General features: G+C 43.3%; 20 non-coding genes across 20 annotated transcripts; 5 read left to right on the top strand and 15 right to left on the bottom strand.

Moving 5' to 3' along the window:
• Positions 1-2,475: 2,475 nt before the first annotated feature.
• On the bottom strand, positions 2,476-2,547 carry TRNAT-CGU (transfer RNA threonine (anticodon CGU)). Its single transcript has one exon. It is a non-coding gene; the product is annotated as a tRNA-Thr (tRNA).
• A 546-nt stretch (positions 2,548-3,093) lies between these two features.
• On the bottom strand, positions 3,094-3,181 carry TRNAS-GCU (transfer RNA serine (anticodon GCU)). Its single transcript has one exon. It is a non-coding gene; the product is annotated as a tRNA-Ser (tRNA).
• Positions 3,182-3,868: 687 nt separating this feature from the next.
• TRNAT-UGU (transfer RNA threonine (anticodon UGU)) lies at positions 3,869-3,940 on the bottom strand. Its single transcript has one exon. It is a non-coding gene; the product is annotated as a tRNA-Thr (tRNA).
• Positions 3,941-4,962: 1,022 nt separating this feature from the next.
• TRNAI-UAU (transfer RNA isoleucine (anticodon UAU)) lies at positions 4,963-5,057 on the top strand. Its single transcript has 2 exons — positions 4,963-5,000; positions 5,022-5,057. It is a non-coding gene; the product is annotated as a tRNA-Ile (tRNA).
• Positions 5,058-6,545: 1,488 nt separating this feature from the next.
• TRNAT-CGU (transfer RNA threonine (anticodon CGU)) lies at positions 6,546-6,617 on the bottom strand. Its single transcript has one exon. It is a non-coding gene; the product is annotated as a tRNA-Thr (tRNA).
• Positions 6,618-7,163: 546 nt separating this feature from the next.
• On the bottom strand, positions 7,164-7,245 carry TRNAS-GCU (transfer RNA serine (anticodon GCU)). The gene has a single exon. It is a non-coding gene; the product is annotated as a tRNA-Ser (tRNA).
• Positions 7,246-7,932: 687 nt separating this feature from the next.
• Positions 7,933-8,004, bottom strand: TRNAT-UGU (transfer RNA threonine (anticodon UGU)). The gene has a single exon. It is a non-coding gene; the product is annotated as a tRNA-Thr (tRNA).
• Positions 8,005-9,025: 1,021 nt separating this feature from the next.
• TRNAI-UAU (transfer RNA isoleucine (anticodon UAU)) lies at positions 9,026-9,120 on the top strand. Its single transcript has 2 exons — positions 9,026-9,063; positions 9,085-9,120. It is a non-coding gene; the product is annotated as a tRNA-Ile (tRNA).
• Positions 9,121-10,608: 1,488 nt separating this feature from the next.
• On the bottom strand, positions 10,609-10,680 carry TRNAT-CGU (transfer RNA threonine (anticodon CGU)). The gene has a single exon. It is a non-coding gene; the product is annotated as a tRNA-Thr (tRNA).
• Positions 10,681-11,226: 546 nt separating this feature from the next.
• Positions 11,227-11,314, bottom strand: TRNAS-GCU (transfer RNA serine (anticodon GCU)). Its single transcript has one exon. It is a non-coding gene; the product is annotated as a tRNA-Ser (tRNA).
• A 687-nt stretch (positions 11,315-12,001) lies between these two features.
• Positions 12,002-12,073, bottom strand: TRNAT-UGU (transfer RNA threonine (anticodon UGU)). The gene has a single exon. It is a non-coding gene; the product is annotated as a tRNA-Thr (tRNA).
• Positions 12,074-13,095: 1,022 nt separating this feature from the next.
• On the top strand, positions 13,096-13,190 carry TRNAI-UAU (transfer RNA isoleucine (anticodon UAU)). Its single transcript has 2 exons — positions 13,096-13,133; positions 13,155-13,190. It is a non-coding gene; the product is annotated as a tRNA-Ile (tRNA).
• A 1,488-nt stretch (positions 13,191-14,678) lies between these two features.
• Positions 14,679-14,750, bottom strand: TRNAT-CGU (transfer RNA threonine (anticodon CGU)). Its single transcript has one exon. It is a non-coding gene; the product is annotated as a tRNA-Thr (tRNA).
• A 546-nt stretch (positions 14,751-15,296) lies between these two features.
• TRNAS-GCU (transfer RNA serine (anticodon GCU)) lies at positions 15,297-15,378 on the bottom strand. The gene has a single exon. It is a non-coding gene; the product is annotated as a tRNA-Ser (tRNA).
• A 687-nt stretch (positions 15,379-16,065) lies between these two features.
• On the bottom strand, positions 16,066-16,137 carry TRNAT-UGU (transfer RNA threonine (anticodon UGU)). The gene has a single exon. It is a non-coding gene; the product is annotated as a tRNA-Thr (tRNA).
• Positions 16,138-17,159: 1,022 nt separating this feature from the next.
• On the top strand, positions 17,160-17,254 carry TRNAI-UAU (transfer RNA isoleucine (anticodon UAU)). The gene is made up of 2 exons: positions 17,160-17,197; positions 17,219-17,254. It is a non-coding gene; the product is annotated as a tRNA-Ile (tRNA).
• A 1,488-nt stretch (positions 17,255-18,742) lies between these two features.
• TRNAT-CGU (transfer RNA threonine (anticodon CGU)) lies at positions 18,743-18,814 on the bottom strand. The gene has a single exon. It is a non-coding gene; the product is annotated as a tRNA-Thr (tRNA).
• A 546-nt stretch (positions 18,815-19,360) lies between these two features.
• On the bottom strand, positions 19,361-19,442 carry TRNAS-GCU (transfer RNA serine (anticodon GCU)). The gene has a single exon. It is a non-coding gene; the product is annotated as a tRNA-Ser (tRNA).
• A 687-nt stretch (positions 19,443-20,129) lies between these two features.
• Positions 20,130-20,201, bottom strand: TRNAT-UGU (transfer RNA threonine (anticodon UGU)). The gene has a single exon. It is a non-coding gene; the product is annotated as a tRNA-Thr (tRNA).
• A 1,020-nt stretch (positions 20,202-21,221) lies between these two features.
• Positions 21,222-21,316, top strand: TRNAI-UAU (transfer RNA isoleucine (anticodon UAU)). The gene is made up of 2 exons: positions 21,222-21,259; positions 21,281-21,316. It is a non-coding gene; the product is annotated as a tRNA-Ile (tRNA).
• Positions 21,317-21,951: the final 635 nt, after the last annotated feature.

Consider the following 21,951-nt stretch of genomic DNA (forward strand, 5'->3'; position numbering starts at 1 on the left):
TTTGAAGGGTGTGTGAGAATGTATGTATATGATTGTGATTTGACCTGTTTTTTTCTGGCCGATTTTTTGAGGAGCAGCTAATTTGTGCGTATTCCGTGCAATTTTAGGGTGACTAATGAGGAGATGTGATGCGTGAAAGTTGAAAAAAACATGTACATGGCAGCAGAGAGACAATATGGATATTACCTTTGCTTTTTTAAATTTCTATCCGGATTCTGGCTCAAAGGGTAGTCAAGCACAGCAGATTGCATTCCTGCCAGTAACACGACAACCTTGTTTGTGTCCTTCTTAATCAACTAACATGCATATTTTCACTTTTGTCTGTATGTTCTTTGAAAGCCAATGGCAATGGTGCTTAGAGCAATGCAGATGTTTAAAAAAGATTTCAAAAGTTAAAATCGACAAAGGTGGGATTCGAAACCACGCGTGTACAGCAGATTAGCAGTCCATCGCCTTAACCACTCGGCCACCTCGTCTACAGGGATTATGTTAGGCATTCAAGTCTTTACAGGTAATAACACAAACATCTTCAAAATAGAACCACAATGCGTTCCTTGTTGAGGTACATCCAGCCGTTTGCAGGAAAACTGCCTCACTTGCTGTTGAGAAAAATTCATCAAAGTCCTGGGGTGTTTATAGGCATCGCCAAGATGACATTGGGAGGTGTTTCAATTGACACGTGTTGAATATGAGGAAGAGCATCATGCTGGCTCCAGTGGCACTGCCTGCAGCATGACAAAAATGTAGAAGGGACATTTGACTGCACCATTGGCTGAACATCAGTGGCAAAGTGTATATCAGGCTAAAAGGTAAGCTCCAGTGGCACAATATGGGCACTACAAGGCACCCATAATTTGGTGTCAGCTAAAAAGACAATGCCAGAGCTTGTGGGTGCTTTTGTACACTTGTGTGTGTGTTTGTGGGTGTAGTTTCATGTCGAAAACCAAAACACAGCAGCTCCAGTGAGTTCAAGCCTCACCTGGAGCAACTTTGGAACTTTTTACTAATTCACCTCAAAACTGAATTATTGAACCAATAAATGTTCTGGACATTTTTTGGTTCACCTCAAGGTTTCCTTGATTGTCAGTTAATGTTGTATGACAGCTCCTCTGCCTTTTAGACATGGAATACTCATTGCAAGTTATTTATGGGGTGTTTGCGCTTTAAATACAGCTACGGAGGGTTTTTGAAAATAGAACAGAAAATAAAAAATGTCAACTGTTATTATACTCCATTTTCTGCTGAGCACCACTTACGGAAGACATTTGTAAAGGTAGAAAAAGGGTTACTGGAGTAGGATCCAGGAGACAATATCAACTTACAAAGAATAATGTTGTCTATTTACTGCATTATCGCCTTTGAAGCAAACCTCTGAGAATAAATACCCTTTCACTAATCAGGCAGTCACTTTGATAAAATCAAGCAGAACAAGGATGCTGATAGGAACTCGCCTCATTTGCATATGGGCTAGGGCTTCTGGGAGCCATGAGAATTAGGAGTTGAAGGTTTTGCAGATCGAGATTGCTAAAGGGCTGGGCATTTGCACAGACCTCTCCATGCCTGATTGGTGCCGAAGGTTAGTTGCAAGTGGTCCCCTGCTCACCCTACCTTACACAGGGCCATGCCCAGTTAGGCCCCTAAGGGCTAGGCCCGGCAGGGCTAAGCCCGGCGTTTGTCAGGCGAAGTGCCTGGACCCCTGCTCATCATACCTCAGAATCTGGTCTAGCTATTGCAGACATGGGGAATGGTGCTTATATCCCATTGACAGCGCCCACAAGCTGCATACTAATAGCCAATGATGTGTGAATGCGGTCAGGGTAGCAGACATATAGAACAATTGGGTGGGTTCGCTTCCGAACTGGATGCACAGGAGCAGGAGAGAATGGCTGTTGGCGATGTATGCAACTTGCTCTGCGTGAACACATCTACCGACCCCTTCCCCTACACACACGGGCACATACACACACACACACACACATAGCCATTGGAGCTATGCAGAGCTAATCAGAAAGATTGGTAATCATTAGAACATGAAAGATATGTGTTCATTTTTTATTAAACTTGTGGACTCCCGCAGAAACGGAGGGACTCACATCTCTAATTGAGGCTTGCTTACCTCTATACAAATGTGTTTGCTGGCTGTCTTTCTTCAACTGGTATGTGCGGTTGTGTCTGTCTTTGTCTTTCAACACGCCTGGCACGTTTACATTATCAAAGAGATGATTGTATGGAGATGGGGAACACCCCTCCGTTGCATTGTGAACTTGAACAGTCTTTTCACCAAAGCAGCTACATGCGACATTGCAAGGTTTTTGTCAGTCTTTGCCTGAAAACATTAGGCCTTCCTCTCGAACTCTATTTCACTCCTTCTGTGGAAGACTTCAATTATGAGGATGCATCCCGTCATAAAAGGTTCTCTGTAGATGGTGCAACTCTGGCTTCTCTTCCCCGTGCTTTTTGAAAATAATCCGCCCGAGGCCCTGATGAGGTTTGAACTCATGACCCCTGGTTTACGAGACCAGTGCTCTGCCACTGAGCTACAAGGCCACCTGGTGCTTGCTCACAGCCAACAACAGAAAGTGCAAAGAAACCATGGTTTTTACCTAGGTAGATCTCCAGGTATATGAATTTCTGGTTGTGTAAAAATGGCTGTATATCTCTGCATGTGTTCAGTACGTCATCATACATCTGATTTGCGAAAGCGTGTGTGCTTATGTTGGTGATACATTGTCGGTATGCGTTTGAGTATGTACTTTTACGGGTATGTATGTATTGAGTAGGATGCTGAACAGGTTCATGAGTTTAGATAGCAGGTCAGAATGATGGCAAAAGGAACATGTAAAAGGCAGACAACTAAAAGAAAAAAAAATTTGGGATGTAAGCTTGGGAGTTTACTAACTGCGCTGATTTTGGCTCCTATAATAGTAAAGAATGGAAACCTACGAGGAAAGTCTTTGACTAATTTCATTCTCCGCCTGCACCAATGAACTTATTTTTACATCTCTATTTCCATATCTGTACTCATTCCTGTCTTTCACAGGGAGGTTGAAAGACTTTGGTCTATGTTTAAATGCAGACTATAAAGAAAAAATACGACGAAGGTGGGATTCGAACCCACGCGTGCAGAGCACAATGGATTAGCAGTCCATCGCCTTAACCACAACCACTCGGCCACCTCGTCTGTTTGGGAACGGTGCTCGAATCCCATGCTTAAAGAAGAGATAAAACAATGGTGGTGCAAAGTCAGTGAAAAATAGATCATGTTTGTCATAATAGAAACAAGATCGTTGACTCGTTCTTCCTTACCCGGCCATTGATAGATAAACACATCAAGTTGAAGTTCAGAAAAATATAACAAGAGCTCCTGGAGGGTTCACAACACTAATCCAGAGGAAGGTGCTTGAGCTTCCGTATGGCACACCATTAGTAGTAAAACCAGCATAACGCAAGCTCCAGTTTCCCAGTGTTTGGCATCATTCAACGTTTCCAGCCAAGATCAAAGTTCAGATGCTGCTGCTTCCTGTGATGTCATTGAATTTAAATAGTGAGTGATGGCAATAACCCTTTTCCAATTAAATTTTGCCACATCAACGTCCCTGAAAATAGAGAAAGGCGTGCAACCCAGAACCGCTGTACTGTTCAATAGAGTAAGGGCTTCACCGTGATCATCTGCATCTGTCATCACAAAATTATCAAGGTCTTTTTCTTGAAGAAATTAGGTCCAGAAAGCCGACCTTCCCCACAGACTATTCAGACACCTTGCGCTTGTGGCTTTGTTATAGGCCCGAATCCATTGGTAAAAGGTTGCACAGGTACAATGTGCAATATCAGTTCCTATTCAACAATGTTCAAGAAAATTACCATTTGGAGGCCCTGATGAGGATCGAACTCACGACCCCTGGTTTACAAGACCAGTGCTCTGCCACTGAGCTACAGAGCCCCTCAGGTTACGACGCATAACAGCAACACAACGAGCACACAACATGATGTTTACTGGGTAGACATATTTGAAGGGTGTGTGAGAATGTATGTATATGATTGTGATTTGACCTGTTTTTTTCTGGCCGATTTTTTGAGGAGCAGCTAATTTGTGCGTATTCCGTGCAATTTTAGGGTGACTAATGAGGAGATGTGATGCGTGAAAGTTGAAAAAAACATGTACATGGCAGCAGAGAGACAATATGGATATTACCTTTGCTTTTTTAAATTTCTATCCGGATTCTGGCTCAAAGGGTAGTCAAGCACAGCAGATTGCATTCCTGCCAGTAACACGACAACCTTGTTTGTGTCCTTCTTAATCAACTAACATGCATATTTTCACTTTTGTCTGTATGTTCTTTGAAAGCCAATGGCAATGGTGCTTAGAGCAATGCAGATGTTTAAAAAAGATTTCAAAAGTTAAAATCGACAAAGGTGGGATTCGAAACCACGCGTGTACAGCAGATTAGCAGTCCATCGCCTTAACCACTCGGCCACCTCGTCGACAGGGATTATGTTAGGCATTCAAGTCTTTACAGGTAATAACACAAACATCTTCAAAATAGAACCACAATGCGTTCCTTGTTGAGGTACATCCAGCCGTTTGCAGGAAAACTGCCTCACTTGCTGTTGAGAAAAATTCATCAAAGTCCTGGGGTGTTTATAGGCATCGCCAAGATGACATTGGGAGGTGTTTCAATTGACACGTGTTGAATATGAGGAAGAGCATCATGCTGGCTCCAGTGGCACTGCCTGCAGCATGACAAAAATGTAGAAGGGACATTTGACTGCACCATTGGCTGAACATCAGTGGCAAAGTGTATATCAGGCTAAAAGGTAAGCTCCAGTGGCACAATATGGGCACTACAAGGCACCCATAATTTGGTGTCAGCTAAAAAGACAATGCCAGAGCTTGTGGGTGCTTTTGTACACTTGTGTGTGTGTTTGTGGGTGTAGTTTCATGTCGAAACCCAAAACACAGCAGCTCCAGTGGCGCAATCGGTTAGCGCGCGGTACTTATACAGCAGTACATGCAGTGAGCAATGCCGAGGTTGTGAGTTCAAGCCTCACCTGGAGCAACTTTGGAACTTTTTACTAATTCACCTCAAAACTGAATTATTGAACCAATAAATGTTCTGGACATTTTTTGGTTCACCTCAAGGTTTCCTTGATTGTCAGTTAATGTTGTATGACAGCTCCTCTGCCTTTTAGACATGGAATACTCATTGCAAGTTATTTATGGGGTGTTTGCGCTTTAAATACAGCTACGGAGGGTTTTTGAAAATAGAACAGAAAATAAAAAATGTCAACTGTTATTATACTCCATTTTCTGCTGAGCACCACTTACGGAAGAAATTTGTAAAGGTAGAAAAAGGGTTACTGGAGTAGGATCCAGGAGACAATATCAACTTACAAAGAATAATGTTGTCTATTTACTGCATTATCGCCTTTGAAGCAAACCTCTGAGAATAAATACCCTTTCACTAATCAGGCAGTCACTTTGATAAAATCAAGCAGAACAAGGATGCTGATAGGAACTCGCCTCATTTGCATATGGGCTAGGGCTTCTGGGAGCCATGAGAATTAGGAGTTGAAGGTTTTGCAGATCGAGATTGCTAAAGGGCTGGGCATTTGCACAGACCTCTCCATGCCTGATTGGTGCCGAAGGTTAGTTGCAAGTGGTCCCCTGCTCACCCTACCTTACACAGGGCCATGCCCAGTTAGGCCCCTCAGGGCTAGGCCCGGCAGGGCTAAGCCCGGCGTTTGTCAGGCGAAGTGCCTGGACCCCTGCTCATCATACCTCAGAATCTGGTCTAGCTATTGCAGACATGGGGAATGGTGCTTATATCCCATTGACAGCGCCCACAAGCTGCATACTAATAGCCAATGATGTGTGAATGCGGTCAGGGTAGCAGACATATAGAACAATTGGGTGGGTTCGCTTCCGAACTGGATGCACAGGAGCAGGAGAGAATGGCTGTTGGCGATGTATGCAACTTGCTCTGCGTGAACACATCTACCGACCCCTTCCCCTACACACACGGGCACATACACACACACACACACACATAGCCATTGGAGCTATGCAGAGCTAATCAGAAAGATTGGTAATCATTAGAACATGAAAGATATGTGTTCATTTTTTATTAAACTTGTGGACTCCCGCAGAAACGGAGGGACTCACATCTCTAATTGAGGCTTGCTTACCTCTATACAAATGTGTTTGCTGGCTGTCTTTCTTCAACTGGTATGTGCGGTTGTGTCTGTCTTTGTCTTTCAACACGCCTGGCACGTTTACATTATCAAAGAGATGATTGTATGGAGATGGGGAACACCCCTCCGTTGCATTGTGAACTTGAACAGTCTTTTCACCAAAGCAGCTACATGCGACATTGCAAGGTTTTTGTCAGTCTTTGCCTGAAAACATTAGGCCTTCCTCTCGAACTCTATTTCACTCCTTCTGTGGAAGACTTCAATTATGAGGATGCATCCCGTCATAAAAGGTTCTCTGTAGATGGTGCAACTCTGGCTTCTCTTCCCCGTGCTTTTTGAAAATAATCCGCCCGAGGCCCTGATGAGGTTTGAACTCATGACCCCTGGTTTACGAGACCAGTGCTCTGCCACTGAGCTACAAGGCCACCTGCTGCTTGCTCACAGCCAACAACAGAAAGTGCAAAGAAACCATGGTTTTTACCTAGGTAGATCTCCAGGTATATGAATTTCTGGTTGTGTAAAAATGGCTGTATATCTCTGCATGTGTTCAGTACGTCATCATACATCTGATTTGCGAAAGCGTGTGTGCTTATGTTGGTGATACATTGTCGGTATGCGTTTGAGTATGTACTTTTACGGGTATGTATGTATTGAGTAGGATGCTGAACAGGTTCATGAGTTTAGATAGCAGGTCAGAATGATGGCAAAAGGAACATGTAAAAGGCAGACAACTAAAAGAAAAAAGAATTTGGGATGTAAGCTTGGGAGTTTACTAACTGCGCTGATTTTGGCTCCTATAATAGTAAAGAATGGAAACCTACGAGGAAAGTCTTTGACTAATTTCATTCTCCGCCTGCACCAATGAACTTATTTTTACATCTCTATTTCCATATCTGTACTCATTCCTGTCTTTCACAGGGAGGTTGAAAGACTTTGGTCTATGTTTAAATGCAGACTATAAAGAAAAAATACGACGAAGGTGGGATTCGAACCCACGCGTGCAGAGCACAATGGATTAGCAGTCCATCGCCTTAACCACTCGGCCACCTCGTCTGTTTGGGAACGGTGCTCGAATCCCATGCTTAAAGAAGAGATAAAACAATGGTGGTGCAAAGTCAGTGAAAAATAGATCATGTTTGTCATAATAGAAACAAGATCGTTGACTCGTTCTTCCTTACCCGGCCATTGATAGATAAACACATCAAGTTGAAGTTCAGAAAAATATAACAAGAGCTCCTGGAGGGTTCACAACACTAATCCAGAGGAAGGTGCTTGAGCTTCCGTATGGCACACCATTAGTAGTAAAACCAGCATAACGCAAGCTCCAGTTTCCCAGTGTTTGGCATCATTCAACGTTTCCAGCCAAGATCAAAGTTCAGATGCTGCTGCTTCCTGTGATGTCATTGAATTTAAATAGTGAGTGATGGCAATAACCCTTTTCCAATTAAATTTTGCCACATCAACGTCCCTGAAAATAGAGAAAGGCGTGCAACCCAGAACCGCTGTACTGTTCAATAGAGTAAGGGCTTCACCGTGATCATCTGCATCTGTCATCACAAAATTATCAAGGTCTTTTTCTTGAAGAAATTAGGTCCAGAAAGCCGACCTTCCCCACAGACTATTCAGACACCTTGCGCTTGTGGCTTTGTTATAGGCCCGAATCCATTGGTAAAAGGTTGCACAGGTACAATGTGCAATATCAGTTCCTATTCAACAATGTTCAAGAAAATTATCATTTGGAGGCCCTGATGAGGATCGAACTCACGACCCCTGGTTTACAAGACCAGTGCTCTGCCACTGAGCTACAGAGCCCCTCAGGTTACGACGCATAACAGCAACACAACGAGCACACAACATGATGTTTACTGGGTAGACATATTTGAAGGGTGTGTGAGAATGTATGTATATGATTGTGATTTGACCTGTTTTTTTCTGGCCGATTTTTTGAGGAGCAGCTAATTTGTGCGTATTCCGTGCAATTTTAGGGTGACTAATGAGGAGATGTGATGCGTGAAAGTTGAAAAAAACATGTACATGGCAGCAGAGAGACAATATGGATATTACCTTTGCTTTTTTAAATTTCTATCCGGATTCTGGCTCAAAGGGTAGTCAAGCACAGCAGATTGCATTCCTGCCAGTAACACGACAACCTTGTTTGTGTCCTTCTTAATCAACTAACATGCATATTTTCACTTTTGTCTGTATGTTCTTTGAAAGCCAATGGCAATGTTGCTTAGAGCAATGCAGATGTTTAAAAAGATTTCAAAAGTTAAAATCGACAAAGGTGGGATTCGAAACCACGCGTGTACAGCAGATTAGCAGTCCATCGCCTTAACCACTCGGCCACCTCGTCTACAGGGATTATGTTAGGCATTCAAGTCTTTACAGGTAATAACACAAACATCTTCAAAATAGAACCACAATGCGTTCCTTGTTGAGGTACATCCAGCCGTTTGCAGGAAAACTGCCTCACTTGCTGTTGAGAAAAATTCATCAAAGTCCTGGGGTGTTTATAGGCATCGCCAAGATGACATTGGGAGGTGTTTCAATTGACACGTGTTGAATATGAGGAAGAGCATCATGCTGGCTCCAGTGGCACTGCCTGCAGCATGACAAAAATGTAGAAGGGACATTTGACTGCACCATTGGCTGAACATCAGTGGCAAAGTGTATATCAGGCTAAAAGGTAAGCTCCAGTGGCACAATATGGGCACTACAAGGCACCCATAATTTGGTGTCAGCTAAAAAGACAATGCCAGAGCTTGTGGGTGCTTTTGTACACTTGTGTGTGTGTTTGTGGGTGTAGTTTCATGTCGAAAACCAAAACACAGCAGCTCCAGTGGCGCAATCGGTTAGCGCGCGGTACTTATACAGCAGTACATGCAGTGAGCAATGCCGAGGTTGTGAGTTCAAGCCTCACCTGGAGCAACTTTGGAACTTTTTACTAATTCACCTCAAAACTGAATTATTGAACCAATAAATGTTCTGGACATTTTTTGGTTCACCTCAAGGTTTCCTTGATTGTCAGTTAATGTTGTATGACAGCTCCTCTGCCTTTTAGACATGGAATACTCATTGCAAGTTATTTATGGGGTGTTTGCGCTTTAAATACAGCTACGGAGGGTTTTTGAAAATAGAACAGAAAATAAAAAATGTCAACTGTTATTATACTCCATTTTCTGCTGAGCACCACTTACGGAAGACATTTGTAAAGGTAGAAAAAGGGTTACTGGAGTAGGATCCAGGAGACAATATCAACTTACAAAGAATAATGTTGTCTATTTACTGCATTATCGCCTTTGAAGCAAACCTCTGAGAATAAATACCCTTTCACTAATCAGGCAGTCACTTTGATAAAATCAAGCAGAACAAGGATGCTGATAGGAACTCGCCTCATTTGCATATGGGCTAGGGCTTCTGGGAGCCATGAGAATTAGGAGTTGAAGGTTTTGCAGATCGAGATTGCTAAAGGGCTGGGCATTTGCACAGACCTCTCCATGCCTGATTGGTGCCGAAGGTTAGTTGCAAGTGGTCCCCTGCTCACCCTACCTTACACAGGGCCATGCCCAGTTAGGCCCCTCAGGGCTAGGCCCGGCAGGGCTAAGCCCGGCGTTTGTCAGGCGAAGTGCCTGGACCCCTGCTCATCATACCTCAGAATCTGGTCTAGCTATTGCAGACATGGGGAATGGTGCTTATATCCCATTGACAGCGCCCACAAGCTGCATACTAATAGCCAATGATGTGTGAATGCGGTCAGGGTAGCAGACATATAGAACAATTGGGTGGGTTCGCTTCCGAACTGGATGCACAGGAGCAGGAGAGAATGGCTGTTGGCGATGTATGCAACTTGCTCTGCGTGAACACATCTACCGACCCCTTCCCCTACACACACGGGCACATACACACACACACACACACATAGCCATTGGAGCTATGCAGAGCTAATCAGAAAGATTGGTAATCATTAGAACATGAAAGATATGTGTTCATTTTTTATTAAACTTGTGGACTCCCGCAGAAACGGAGGGACTCACATCTCTAATTGAGGCTTGCTTACCTCTATACAAATGTGTTTGCTGGCTGTCTTTCTTCAACTGGTATGTGCGGTTGTGTCTGTCTTTGTCTTTCAACACGCCTGGCACGTTTACATTATCAAAGAGATGATTGTATGGAGATGGGGAACACCCCTCCGTTGCATTGTGAACTTGAACAGTCTTTTCACCAAAGCAGCTACATGCGACATTGCAAGGTTTTTGTCAGTCTTTGCCTGAAAACATTAGGCCTTCCTCTCGAACTCTATTTCACTCCTTCTGTGGAAGACTTCAATTATGAGGATGCATCCCGTCATAAAAGGTTCTCTGTAGATGGTGCAACTCTGGCTTCTCTTCCCCGTGCTTTTTGAAAATAATCCGCCCGAGGCCCTGATGAGGTTTGAACTCATGACCCCTGGTTTACGAGACCAGTGCTCTGCCACTGAGCTACAAGGCCACCTGCTGCTTGCTCACAGCCAACAACAGAAAGTGCAAAGAAACCATGGGTTTTACCTAGGTAGATCTCCAGGTATATGAATTTCTGGTTGTGTAAAAATGGCTGTATATCTCTGCATGTGTTCAGTACGTCATCATACATCTGATTTGCGAAAGCGTGTGTGCTTATGTTGGTGATACATTGTCGGTATGCGTTTGAGTATGTACTTTTACGGGTATGTATGTATTGAGTAGGATGCTGAACAGGTTCATGAGTTTAGATAGCAGGTCAGAATGATGGCAAAAGGAACATGTAAAAGGCAGACAACTAAAAGAAAAAAGAATTTGGGATGTAAGCTTGGGAGTTTACTAACTGCGCTGATTTTGGCTCCTATAATAGTAAAGAATGGAAACCTACGAGGAAAGTCTTTGACTAATTTCATTCTCCGCCTGCACCAATGAACTTATTTTTACATCTCTATTTCCATATCTGTACTCATTCCTGTCTTTCACAGGGAGGTTGAAAGACTTTGGTCTATGTTTAAATGCAGACTATAAAGAAAAAATACGACGAAGGTGGGATTCGAACCCACGCGTGCAGAGCACAATGGATTAGCAGTCCATCGCCTTAACCACAACCACTCGGCCACCTCGTCTGTTTGGGAACGGTGCTCGAATCCCATGCTTAAAGAAGAGATAAAACAATGGTGGTGCAAAGTCAGTGAAAAATAGATCATGTTTGTCATAATAGAAACAAGATCGTTGACTCGTTCTTCCTTACCCGGCCATTGATAGATAAACACATCAAGTTGAAGTTCAGAAAAATATAACAAGAGCTCCTGGAGGGTTCACAACACTAATCCAGAGGAAGGTGCTTGAGCTTCCGTATGGCACACCATTAGTAGTAAAACCAGCATAACGCAAGCTCCAGTTTCCCAGTGTTTGGCATCATTCAACGTTTCCAGCCAAGATCAAAGTTCAGATGCTGCTGCTTCCTGTGATGTCATTGAATTTAAATAGTGAGTGATGGCAATAACCCTTTTCCAATTAAATTTTGCCACATCAACGTCCCTGAAAATAGAGAAAGGCGTGCAACCCAGAACCGCTGTACTGTTCAATAGAGTAAGGGCTTCACCGTGATCATCTGCATCTGTCATCACAAAATTATCAAGGTCTTTTTCTTGAAGAAATTAGGTCCAGAAAGCCGACCTTCCCCACAGACTATTCAGACACCTTGCGCTTGTGGCTTTGTTATAGGCCCGAATCCATTGGTAAAAGGTTGCACAGGTACAATGTGCAATATCAGTTCCTATTCAACAATGTTCAAGAAAATTACCATTTGGAGGCCCTGATGAGGATCGAACTCACGACCCCTGGTTTACAAGACCAGTGCTCTGCCACTGAGCTACAGAGCCCCTCAGGTTACGACGCATAACAGCAACACAACGAGCACACAACATGATGTTTACTGGGTAGACATATTTGAAGGGTGTGTGAGAATGTATGTATATGATTGTGATTTGACCTGTTTTTTTCTGGCCGATTTTTTGAGGAGCAGCTAATTTGTGCGTATTCCGTGCAATTTTAGGGTGACTAATGAGGAGATGTGATGCGTGAAAGTTGAAAAAAACATGTACATGGCAGCAGAGAGACAATATGGATATTACCTTTGCTTTTTTAAATTTCTATCCGGATTCTGGCTCAAAGGGTAGTCAAGCACAGCAGATTGCATTCCTGCCAGTAACACGACAACCTTGTTTGTGTCCTTCTTAATCAACTAACATGCATATTTTCACTTTTGTCTGTATGTTCTTTGAAAGCCAATGGCAATGGTGCTTAGAGCAATGCAGATGTTTAAAAAAGATTTCAAAAGTTAAAATCGACAAAGGTGGGATTCGAAACCACGCGTGTACAGCAGATTAGCAGTCCATCGCCTTAACCACTCGGCCACCTCGTCTACAGGGATTATTTTAGGCATTCAAGTCTTTACAGGTAATAACACAAACATCTTCAAAATAGAACCACAATGCGTTCCTTGTTGAGGTACATCCAGCCGTTTGCAGGAAAACTGCCTCACTTGCTGTTGAGAAAAATTCATCAAAGTCCTGGGGTGTTTATAGGCATCGCCAAGATGACATTGGGAGGTGTTTCAATTGACACGTGTTGAATATGAGGAAGAGCATCATGCTGGCTCCAGTGGCACTGCCTGCAGCATGACAAAAATGTAGAAGGGACATTTGACTGCACCATTGGCTGAACATCAGTGGCAAAGTGTATATCAGGCTAAAAGGTAAGCTCCAGTGGCACAATATGGGCACTACAAGGCACCCATAATTTGGTGTCAGCTAAAAAGACAATGCCAGAGCTTGTGGGTGCTTTTGTACACTTGTGTGTGTGTTTGTGGGTGTAGTTTCATGTCGAAAACCAAAACACAGCAGCTCCAGTGGCGCAATCGGTTAGCGCGCGGTACTTATACAGCAGTACATGCAGTGAGCAATGCCGAGGTTGTGAGTTCAAGCCTCACCTGGAGCAACTTTGGAACTTTTTACTAATTCACCTCAAAACTGAATTATTGAACCAATAAATGTTCTGGACATTTTTTGGTTCACCTCAAGGTTTCCTTGATTGTCAGTTAATGTTGTATGACAGCTCCTCTGCCTTTTAGACATGGAATACTCATTGCAAGTTATTTATGGGGTGTTTGCGCTTTAAATACAGCTACGGAGGGTTTTTGAAAATAGAACAGAAAATAAAAAATGTCAACTGTTATTATACTCCATTTTCTGCTGAGCACCACTTACGGAAGACATTTGTAAAGGTAGAAAAAGGGTTACTGGAGTAGGATCCAGGAGACAATATCAACTTACAAAGAATAATGTTGTCTATTTACTGCATTATCGCCTTTGAAGCAAACCTCTGAGAATAAATACCCTTTCACTAATCAGGCAGTCACTTTGATAAAATCAAGCAGAACAAGGATGCTGATAGGAACTCGCCTCATTTGCATATGGGCTAGGGCTTCTGGGAGCCATGAGAATTAGGAGTTGAAGGTTTTGCAGATCGAGATTGCTAAAGGGCTGGGCATTTGCACAGACCTCTCCATGCCTGATTGGTGCCGAAGGTTAGTTGCAAGTGGTCCCCTGCTCACCCTACCTTACACAGGGCCATGCCCAGTTAGGCCCCTCAGGGCTAGGCCCGGCAGGGCTAAGCCCGGCGTTTGTCAGGCGAAGTGCCTGGACCCCTGCTCATCATACCTCAGAATCTGGTCTAGCTATTGCAGACATGGGGAATGGTGCTTATATCCCATTGACAGCGCCCACAAGCTGCATACTAATAGCCAATGATGTGTGAATGCGGTCAGGGTAGCAGACATATAGAACAATTGGGTGGGTTCGCTTCCGAACTGGATGCACAGGAGCAGGAGAGAATGGCTGTTGGCGATGTATGCAACTTGCTCTGCGTGAACACATCTACCGACCCCTTCCCCTACACACACGGGCACATACACACACACACACACACATAGCCATTGGAGCTATGCAGAGCTAATCAGAAAGATTGGTAATCATTAGAACATGAAAGATATGTGTTCATTTTTTATTAAACTTGTGGACTCCCGCAGAAACGGAGGGACTCACATCTCTAATTGAGGCTTGCTTACCTCTATACAAATGTGTTTGCTGGCTGTCTTTCTTCAACTGGTATGTGCGGTTGTGTCTGTCTTTGTCTTTCAACACGCCTGGCACGTTTACATTATCAAAGAGATGATTGTATGGAGATGGGGAACACCCCTCAGTTGCATTGTGAACTTGAACAGTCTTTTCACCAAAGCAGCTACATGCGACATTGCAAGGTTTTTGTCAGTCTTTGCCTGAAAACATTAGGCCTTCCTCTCGAACTCTATTTCACTCCTTCTGTGGAAGACTTCAATTATGAGGATGCATCCCGTCATAAAAGGTTCTCTGTAGATGGTGCAACTCTGGCTTCTCTTCCCCGTGCTTTTTGAAAATAATCCGCCCGAGGCCCTGATGAGGTTTGAACTCATGACCCCTGGTTTACGAGACCAGTGCTCTGCCACTGAGCTACAAGGCCACCTGCTGCTTGCTCACAGCCAACAACAGAAAGTGCAAAGAAACCATGGTTTTTACCTAGGTAGATCTCCAGGTATATGAATTTCTGGTTGTGTAAAAATGGCTGTATATCTCTGCATGTGTTCAGTACGTCATCATACATCTGATTTGCGAAAGCGTGTGTGCTTATGTTGGTGATACATTGTCGGTATGCGTTTGAGTATGTACTTTTACGGGTATGTATGTATTGAGTAGGATGCTGAACAGGTTCATGAGTTTAGATAGCAGGTCAGAATGATGGCAAAAGGAACATGTAAAAGGCAGACAACTAAAAGAAAAAAGAATTTGGGATGTAAGCTTGGGAGTTTACTAACTGCGCTGATTTTGGCTCCTATAATAGTAAAGAATGGAAACCTACGAGGAAAGTCTTTGACTAATTTCATTCTCCGCCTGCACCAATGAACTTATTTTTACATCTCTATTTCCATATCTGTACTCATTCCTGTCTTTCACAGGGAGGTTGAAAGACTTTGGTCTATGTTTAAATGCAGACTATAAAGAAAAAATACGACGAAGGTGGGATTCGAACCCACGCGTGCAGAGCACAATGGATTAGCAGTCCATCGCCTTAACCACTCGGCCACCTCGTCTGTTTGGGAACGGTGCTCGAATCCCATGCTTAAAGAAGAGATAAAACAATGGTGGTGCAAAGTCAGTGAAAAATAGATCATGTTTGTCATAATAGAAACAAGATCGTTGACTCGTTCTTCCTTACCCGGCCATTGATAGATAAACACATCAAGTTGAAGTTCAGAAAAATATAACAAGAGCTCCTGGAGGGTTCACAACACTAATCCAGAGGAAGGTGCTTGAGCTTCCGTATGGCACACCATTAGTAGTAAAACCAGCATAACGCAAGCTCCAGTTTCCCAGTGTTTGGCATCATTCAACGTTTCCAGCCAAGATCAAAGTTCAGATGCTGCTGCTTCCTGTGATGTCATTGAATTTAAATAGTGAGTGATGGCAATAACCCTTTTCCAATTAAATTTTGCCACATCAACGTCCCTGAAAATAGAGAAAGGCGTGCAACCCAGAACCGCTGTACTGTTCAATAGAGTAAGGGCTTCACCGTGATCATCTGCATCTGTCATCACAAAATTATCAAGGTCTTTTTCTTGAAGAAATTAGGTCCAGAAAGCCGACCTTCCCCACAGACTATTCAGACACCTTGCGCTTGTGGCTTTGTTATAGGCCCGAATCCATTGGTAAAAGGTTGCACAGGTACAATGTGCAATATCAGTTCCTATTCAACAATGTTCAAGAAAATTATCATTTGGAGGCCCTGATGAGGATCGAACTCACGACCCCTGGTTTACAAGACCAGTGCTCTGCCACTGAGCTACAGAGCCCCTCAGGTTACGACGCATAACAGCAACACAACGAGCACACAACATGATGTTTACTGGGTAGACATATTTGAAGGGTGTGTGAGAATGTATGTATATGATTGTGATTTGACCTGTTTTTTTCTGGCCGATTTTTTGAGGAGCAGCTAATTTGTGCGTATTCCGTGCAATTTTAGGGTGACTAATGAGGAGATGTGATGCGTGAAAGTTGAAAAAAACATGTACATGGCAGCAGAGAGACAATATGGATATTACCTTTGCTTTTTTAAATTTCTATCCGGATTCTGGCTCAAAGGGTAGTCAAGCACAGCAGATTGCATTCCTGCCAGTAACACGACAACCTTGTTTGTGTCCTTCTTAATCAACTAACATGCATATTTTCACTTTTGTCTGTATGTTCTTTGAAAGCCAATGGCAATGGTGCTTAGAGCAATGCAGATGTTTAAAAAAGATTTCAAAAGTTAAAATCGACAAAGGTGGGATTCGAAACCACGCGTGTACAGCAGATTAGCAGTCCATCGCCTTAACCACTCGGCCACCTCGTCTACAGGGATTATGTTAGGCATTCAAGTCTTTACAGGTAATAACACAAACATCTTCAAAATAGAACCACAATGCGTTCCTTGTTGAGGTACATCCAGCCGTTTGCAGGAAAACTGCCTCACTTGCTGTTGAGAAAAATTCATCAAAGTCCTGGGGTGTTTATAGGCATCGCCAAGATGACATTGGGAGGTGTTTCAATTGACACGTGTTGAATATGAGGAAGAGCATCATGCTGGCTCCAGTGGCACTGCCTGCAGCATGACAAAAATGTAGAAGGGACATTTGACTGCACCATTGGCTGAACATCAGTGGCAAAGTGTATATCAGGCTAAAAGGTAAGCTCCAGTGGCACAATATGGGCACTACAAGGCACCCATAATTTGGTGTCAGCTAAAAAGACAATGCCAGAGCTTGTGGGTGCTTTTGTACACTTGTGTGTGTGTTTGTGGGTGTAGTTTCATGTCGAAAACCAAAACACAGCAGCTCCAGTGGCGCAATCGGTTAGCGCGCGGTACTTATACAGCAGTACATGCAGTGAGCAATGCCGAGGTTGTGAGTTCAAGCCTCACCTGGAGCAACTTTGGAACTTTTTACTAATTCACCTCAAAACTGAATTATTGAACCAATAAATGTTCTGGACATTTTTTGGTTCACCTCAAGGTTTCCTTGATTGTCAGTTAATGTTGTATGACAGCTCCTCTGCCTTTTAGACATGGAATACTCATTGCAAGTTATTTATGGGGTGTTTGCGCTTTAAATACAGCTACGGAGGGTTTTTGAAAATAGAACAGAAAATAAAAAATGTCAACTGTTATTATACTCCATTTTCTGCTGAGCACCACTTACGGAAGACATTTGTAAAGGTAGAAAAAGGGTTACTGGAGTAGGATCCAGGAGACAATATCAACTTACAAAGAATAATGTTGTCTATTTACTGCATTATCGCCTTTGAAGCAAACCTCTGAGAATAAATACCCTTTCACTAATCAGGCAGTCACTTTGATAAAATCAAGCAGAACAAGGATGCTGATAGGAACTCGCCTCATTTGCATATGGGCTAGGGCTTCTGGGAGCCATGAGAATTAGGAGTTGAAGGTTTTGCAGATCGAGATTGCTAAAGGGCTGGGCATTTGCACAGACCTCTCCATGCCTGATTGGTGCCGAAGGTTAGTTGCAAGTGGTCCCCTGCTCACCCTACCTTACACAGGGCCATGCCCAGTTAGGCCCCTCAGGGCTAGGCCCGGCAGGGCTAAGCCCGGCGTTTGTCAGGCGAAGTGCCTGGACCCCTGCTCATCATACCTCAGAATCTGGTCTAGCTATTGCAGACATGGGGAATGGTGCTTATATCCCATTGACAGCGCCCACAAGCTGCATACTAATAGCCAATGATGTGTGAATGCGGTCAGGGTAGCAGACATATAGAACAATTGGGTGGGTTCGCTTCCGAACTGGATGCACAGGAGCAGGAGAGAATGGCTGTTGGCGATGTATGCAACTTGCTCTGCGTGAACACATCTACCGACCCCTTCCCCTACACACACGGGCACATACACACACACACACACACATAGCCATTGGAGCTATGCAGAGCTAATCAGAAAGATTGGTAATCATTAGAACATGAAAGATATGTGTTCATTTTTTATTAAACTTGTGGACTCCCGCAGAAACGGAGGGACTCACATCTCTAATTGAGGCTTGCTTACCTCTATACAAATGTGTTTGCTGGCTGTCTTTCTTCAACTGGTATGTGCGGTTGTGTCTGTCTTTGTCTTTCAACACGCCTGGCACGTTTACATTATCAAAGAGATGATTGTATGGAGATGGGGAACACCCCTCCGTTGCATTGTGAACTTGAACAGTCTTTTCACCAAAGCAGCTACATGCGACATTGCAAGGTTTTTGTCAGTCTTTGCCTGAAAACATTAGGCCTTCCTCTCGAACTCTATTTCACTCCTTCTGTGGAAGACTTCAATTATGAGGATGCATCCCGTCATAAAAGGTTCTCTGTAGATGGTGCAACTCTGGCTTCTCTTCCCCGTGCTTTTTGAAAATAATCCGCCCGAGGCCCTGATGAGGTTTGAACTCATGACCCCTGGTTTACGAGACCAGTGCTCTGCCACTGAGCTACAAGGCCACCTGCTGCTTGCTCACAGCCAACAACAGAAAGTGCAAAGAAACCATGGTTTTTACCTAGGTAGATCTCCAGGTATATGAATTTCTGGTTGTGTAAAAATGGCTGTATATCTCTGCATGTGTTCAGTACGTCATCATACATCTGATTTGCGAAAGCGTGTGTGCTTATGTTGGTGATACATTGTCGGTATGCGTTTGAGTATGTACTTTTACGGGTATGTATGTATTGAGTAGGATGCTGAACAGGTTCATGAGTTTAGATAGCAGGTCAGAATGATGGCAAAAGGAACATGTAAAAGGCAGACAACTAAAAGAAAAAAGAATTTGGGATGTAAGCTTGGGAGTTTACTAACTGCGCTGATTTTGGCTCCTATAATAGTAAAGAATGGAAACCTACGAGGAAAGTCTTTGACTAATTTCATTCTCCGCCTGCACCAATGAACTTATTTTTACATCTCTATTTCCATATCTGTACTCATTCCTGTCTTTCACAGGGAGGTTGAAAGACTTTGGTCTATGTTTAAATGCAGACTATAAAGAAAAAATACGACGAAGGTGGGATTCGAACCCACGCGTGCAGAGCACAATGGATTAGCAGTCCATCGCCTTAACCACTCGGCCACCTCGTCTGTTTGGGAACGGTGCTCGAATCCCATGCTTAAAGAAGAGATAAAACAATGGTGGTGCAAAGTCAGTGAAAAATAGATCATGTTTGTCATAATAGAAACAAGATCGTTGACTCGTTCTTCCTTACCCGGCCATTGATAGATAAACACATCAAGTTGAAGTTCAGAAAAATATAACAAGAGCTCCTGGAGGGTTCACAACACTAATCCAGAGGAAGGTGCTTGAGCTTCCGTATGGCACACCATTAGTAGTAAAACCAGCATAACGCAAGCTCCAGTTTCCCAGTGTTTGGCATCATTCAACGTTTCCAGCCAAGATCAAAGTTCAGATGCTGCTGCTTCCTGTGATGTCATTGAATTTAAATAGTGAGTGATGGCAATAACCCTTTTCCAATTAAATTTTGCCACATCAACGTCCCTGAAAATAGAGAAAGGCGTGCAACCCAGAACCGCTGTACTGTTCAATAGAGTAAGGGCTTCACCGTGATCATCTGCATCTGTCATCACAAAATTATCAAGGTCTTTTTCTTGAAGAAATTAGGTCCAGAAAGCCGACCTTCCCCACAGACTATTCAGACACCTTGCGCTTGTGGCTTTGTTATAGGCCCGAATCCATTGGTAAAAGGTTGCACAGGTACAATGTGCAATATCAGTTCCTATTCAACAATGTTCAAGAAAATTACCATTTGGAGGCCCTGATGAGGATCGAACTCACGACCCCTGGTTTACAAGACCAGTGCTCTGCCACTGAGCTACAGAGCCCCTCAGGTTACAACGCATAACAGCAACACAACGAGCACACAACATGATGTTTACTGGGTAGACATATTTGAAGGGTGTGTGAGAATGTATGTATATGATTGTGATTTGACCTGTTTTTTTCTGGCCGATTTTTTGAGGAGCAGCTAATTTGTGCGTATTCCGTGCAATTTTAGGGTGACTAATGAGGAGATGTGATGCGTGAAAGTTGAAAAAAACATGTACATGGCAGCAGAGAGACAATATGGATATTACCTTTGCTTTTTTAAATTTCTATCCGGATTCTGGCTCAAAGGGTAGTCAAGCACAGCAGATTGCATTCCTGCCAGTAACACGACAACCTTGTTTGTGTCCTTCTTAATCAACTAACATGCATATTTTCACTTTTGTCTGTATGTTCTTTGAAAGCCAATGGCAATGGTGCTTAGAGCAATGCAGATGTTTAAAAAAGATTTCAAAAGTTAAAATCGACAAAGGTGGGATTCGAAACCACGCGTGTACAGCAGATTAGCAGTCCATCGCCTTAACCACTCGGCCACCTCGTCTACAGGGATTATGTTAGGCATTCAAGTCTTTACAGGTAATAACACAAACATCTTCAAAATAGAACCACAATGCGTTCCTTGTTGAGGTACATCCAGCCGTTTGCAGGAAAACTGCCTCACTTGCTGTTGAGAAAAATTCATCAAAGTCCTGGGGTTTATAGGCATCGCCAAGATGACATTGGGAGGTGTTTCAATTGACACGTGTTGAATATGAGGAAGAGCATCATGCTGGCTCCAGTGGCACTGCCTGCAGCATGACAAAAATGTAGAAGGGACATTTGACTGCACCATTGGCTGAACATCAGTGGCAAAGTGTATATCAGGCTAAAAGGTAAGCTCCAGTGGCACAATATGGGCACTACAAGGCACCCATAATTTGGTGTCAGCTAAAAAGACAATGCCAGAGCTTGTGGGTGCTTTTGTACACTTGTGTGTGTGTTTGTGGGTGTAGTTTCATGTCGAAAACCAAAACACAGCAGCTCCAGTGGCGCAATCGGTTAGCGCGCGGTACTTATACAGCAGTACATGCAGTGAGCAATGCCGAGGTTGTGAGTTCAAGCCTCACCTGGAGCAACTTTGGAACTTTTTACTAATTCACCTCAAAACTGAATTATTGAACCAATAAATGTTCTGGACATTTTTTGGTTCACCTCAAGGTTTCCTTGATTGTCAGTTAATGTTGTATGACAGCTCCTCTGCCTTTTAGACATGGAATACTCATTGCAAGTTATTTATGGGGTGTTTGCGCTTTAAATACAGCTACGGAGGGTTTTTGAAAATAGAACAGAAAATAAAAAATGTCAACTGTTATTATACTCCATTTTCTGCTGAGCACCACTTACGGAAGACATTTGTAAAGGTAGAAAAAGGGTTACTGGAGTAGGATCCAGGAGACAATATCAACTTACAAAGAATAATGTTGTCTATTTACTGCATTATCGCCTTTGAAGCAAACCTCTGAGAATAAATACCCTTTCACTAATCAGGCAGTCACTTTGATAAAATCAAGCAGAACAAGGATGCTGATAGGAACTCGCCTCATTTGCATATGGGCTAGGGCTTCTGGGAGCCATGAGAATTAGGAGTTGAAGGTTTTGCAGATCGAGATTGCTAAAGGGCTGGGCATTTGCACAGACCTCTCCATGCCTGATTGGTGCCGAAGGTTAGTTGCAAGTGGTCCCCTGCTCACCCTACCTTACACAGGGCCA

This window comes from Ambystoma mexicanum, chromosome 13 (assembly GCF_040938575.1).
Source record: "Ambystoma mexicanum isolate Mex_15411 chromosome 13, UKY_AmexF1_1, whole genome shotgun sequence".
Lineage (NCBI taxonomy): Eukaryota > Metazoa > Chordata > Amphibia > Caudata > Ambystomatidae > Ambystoma > Ambystoma mexicanum.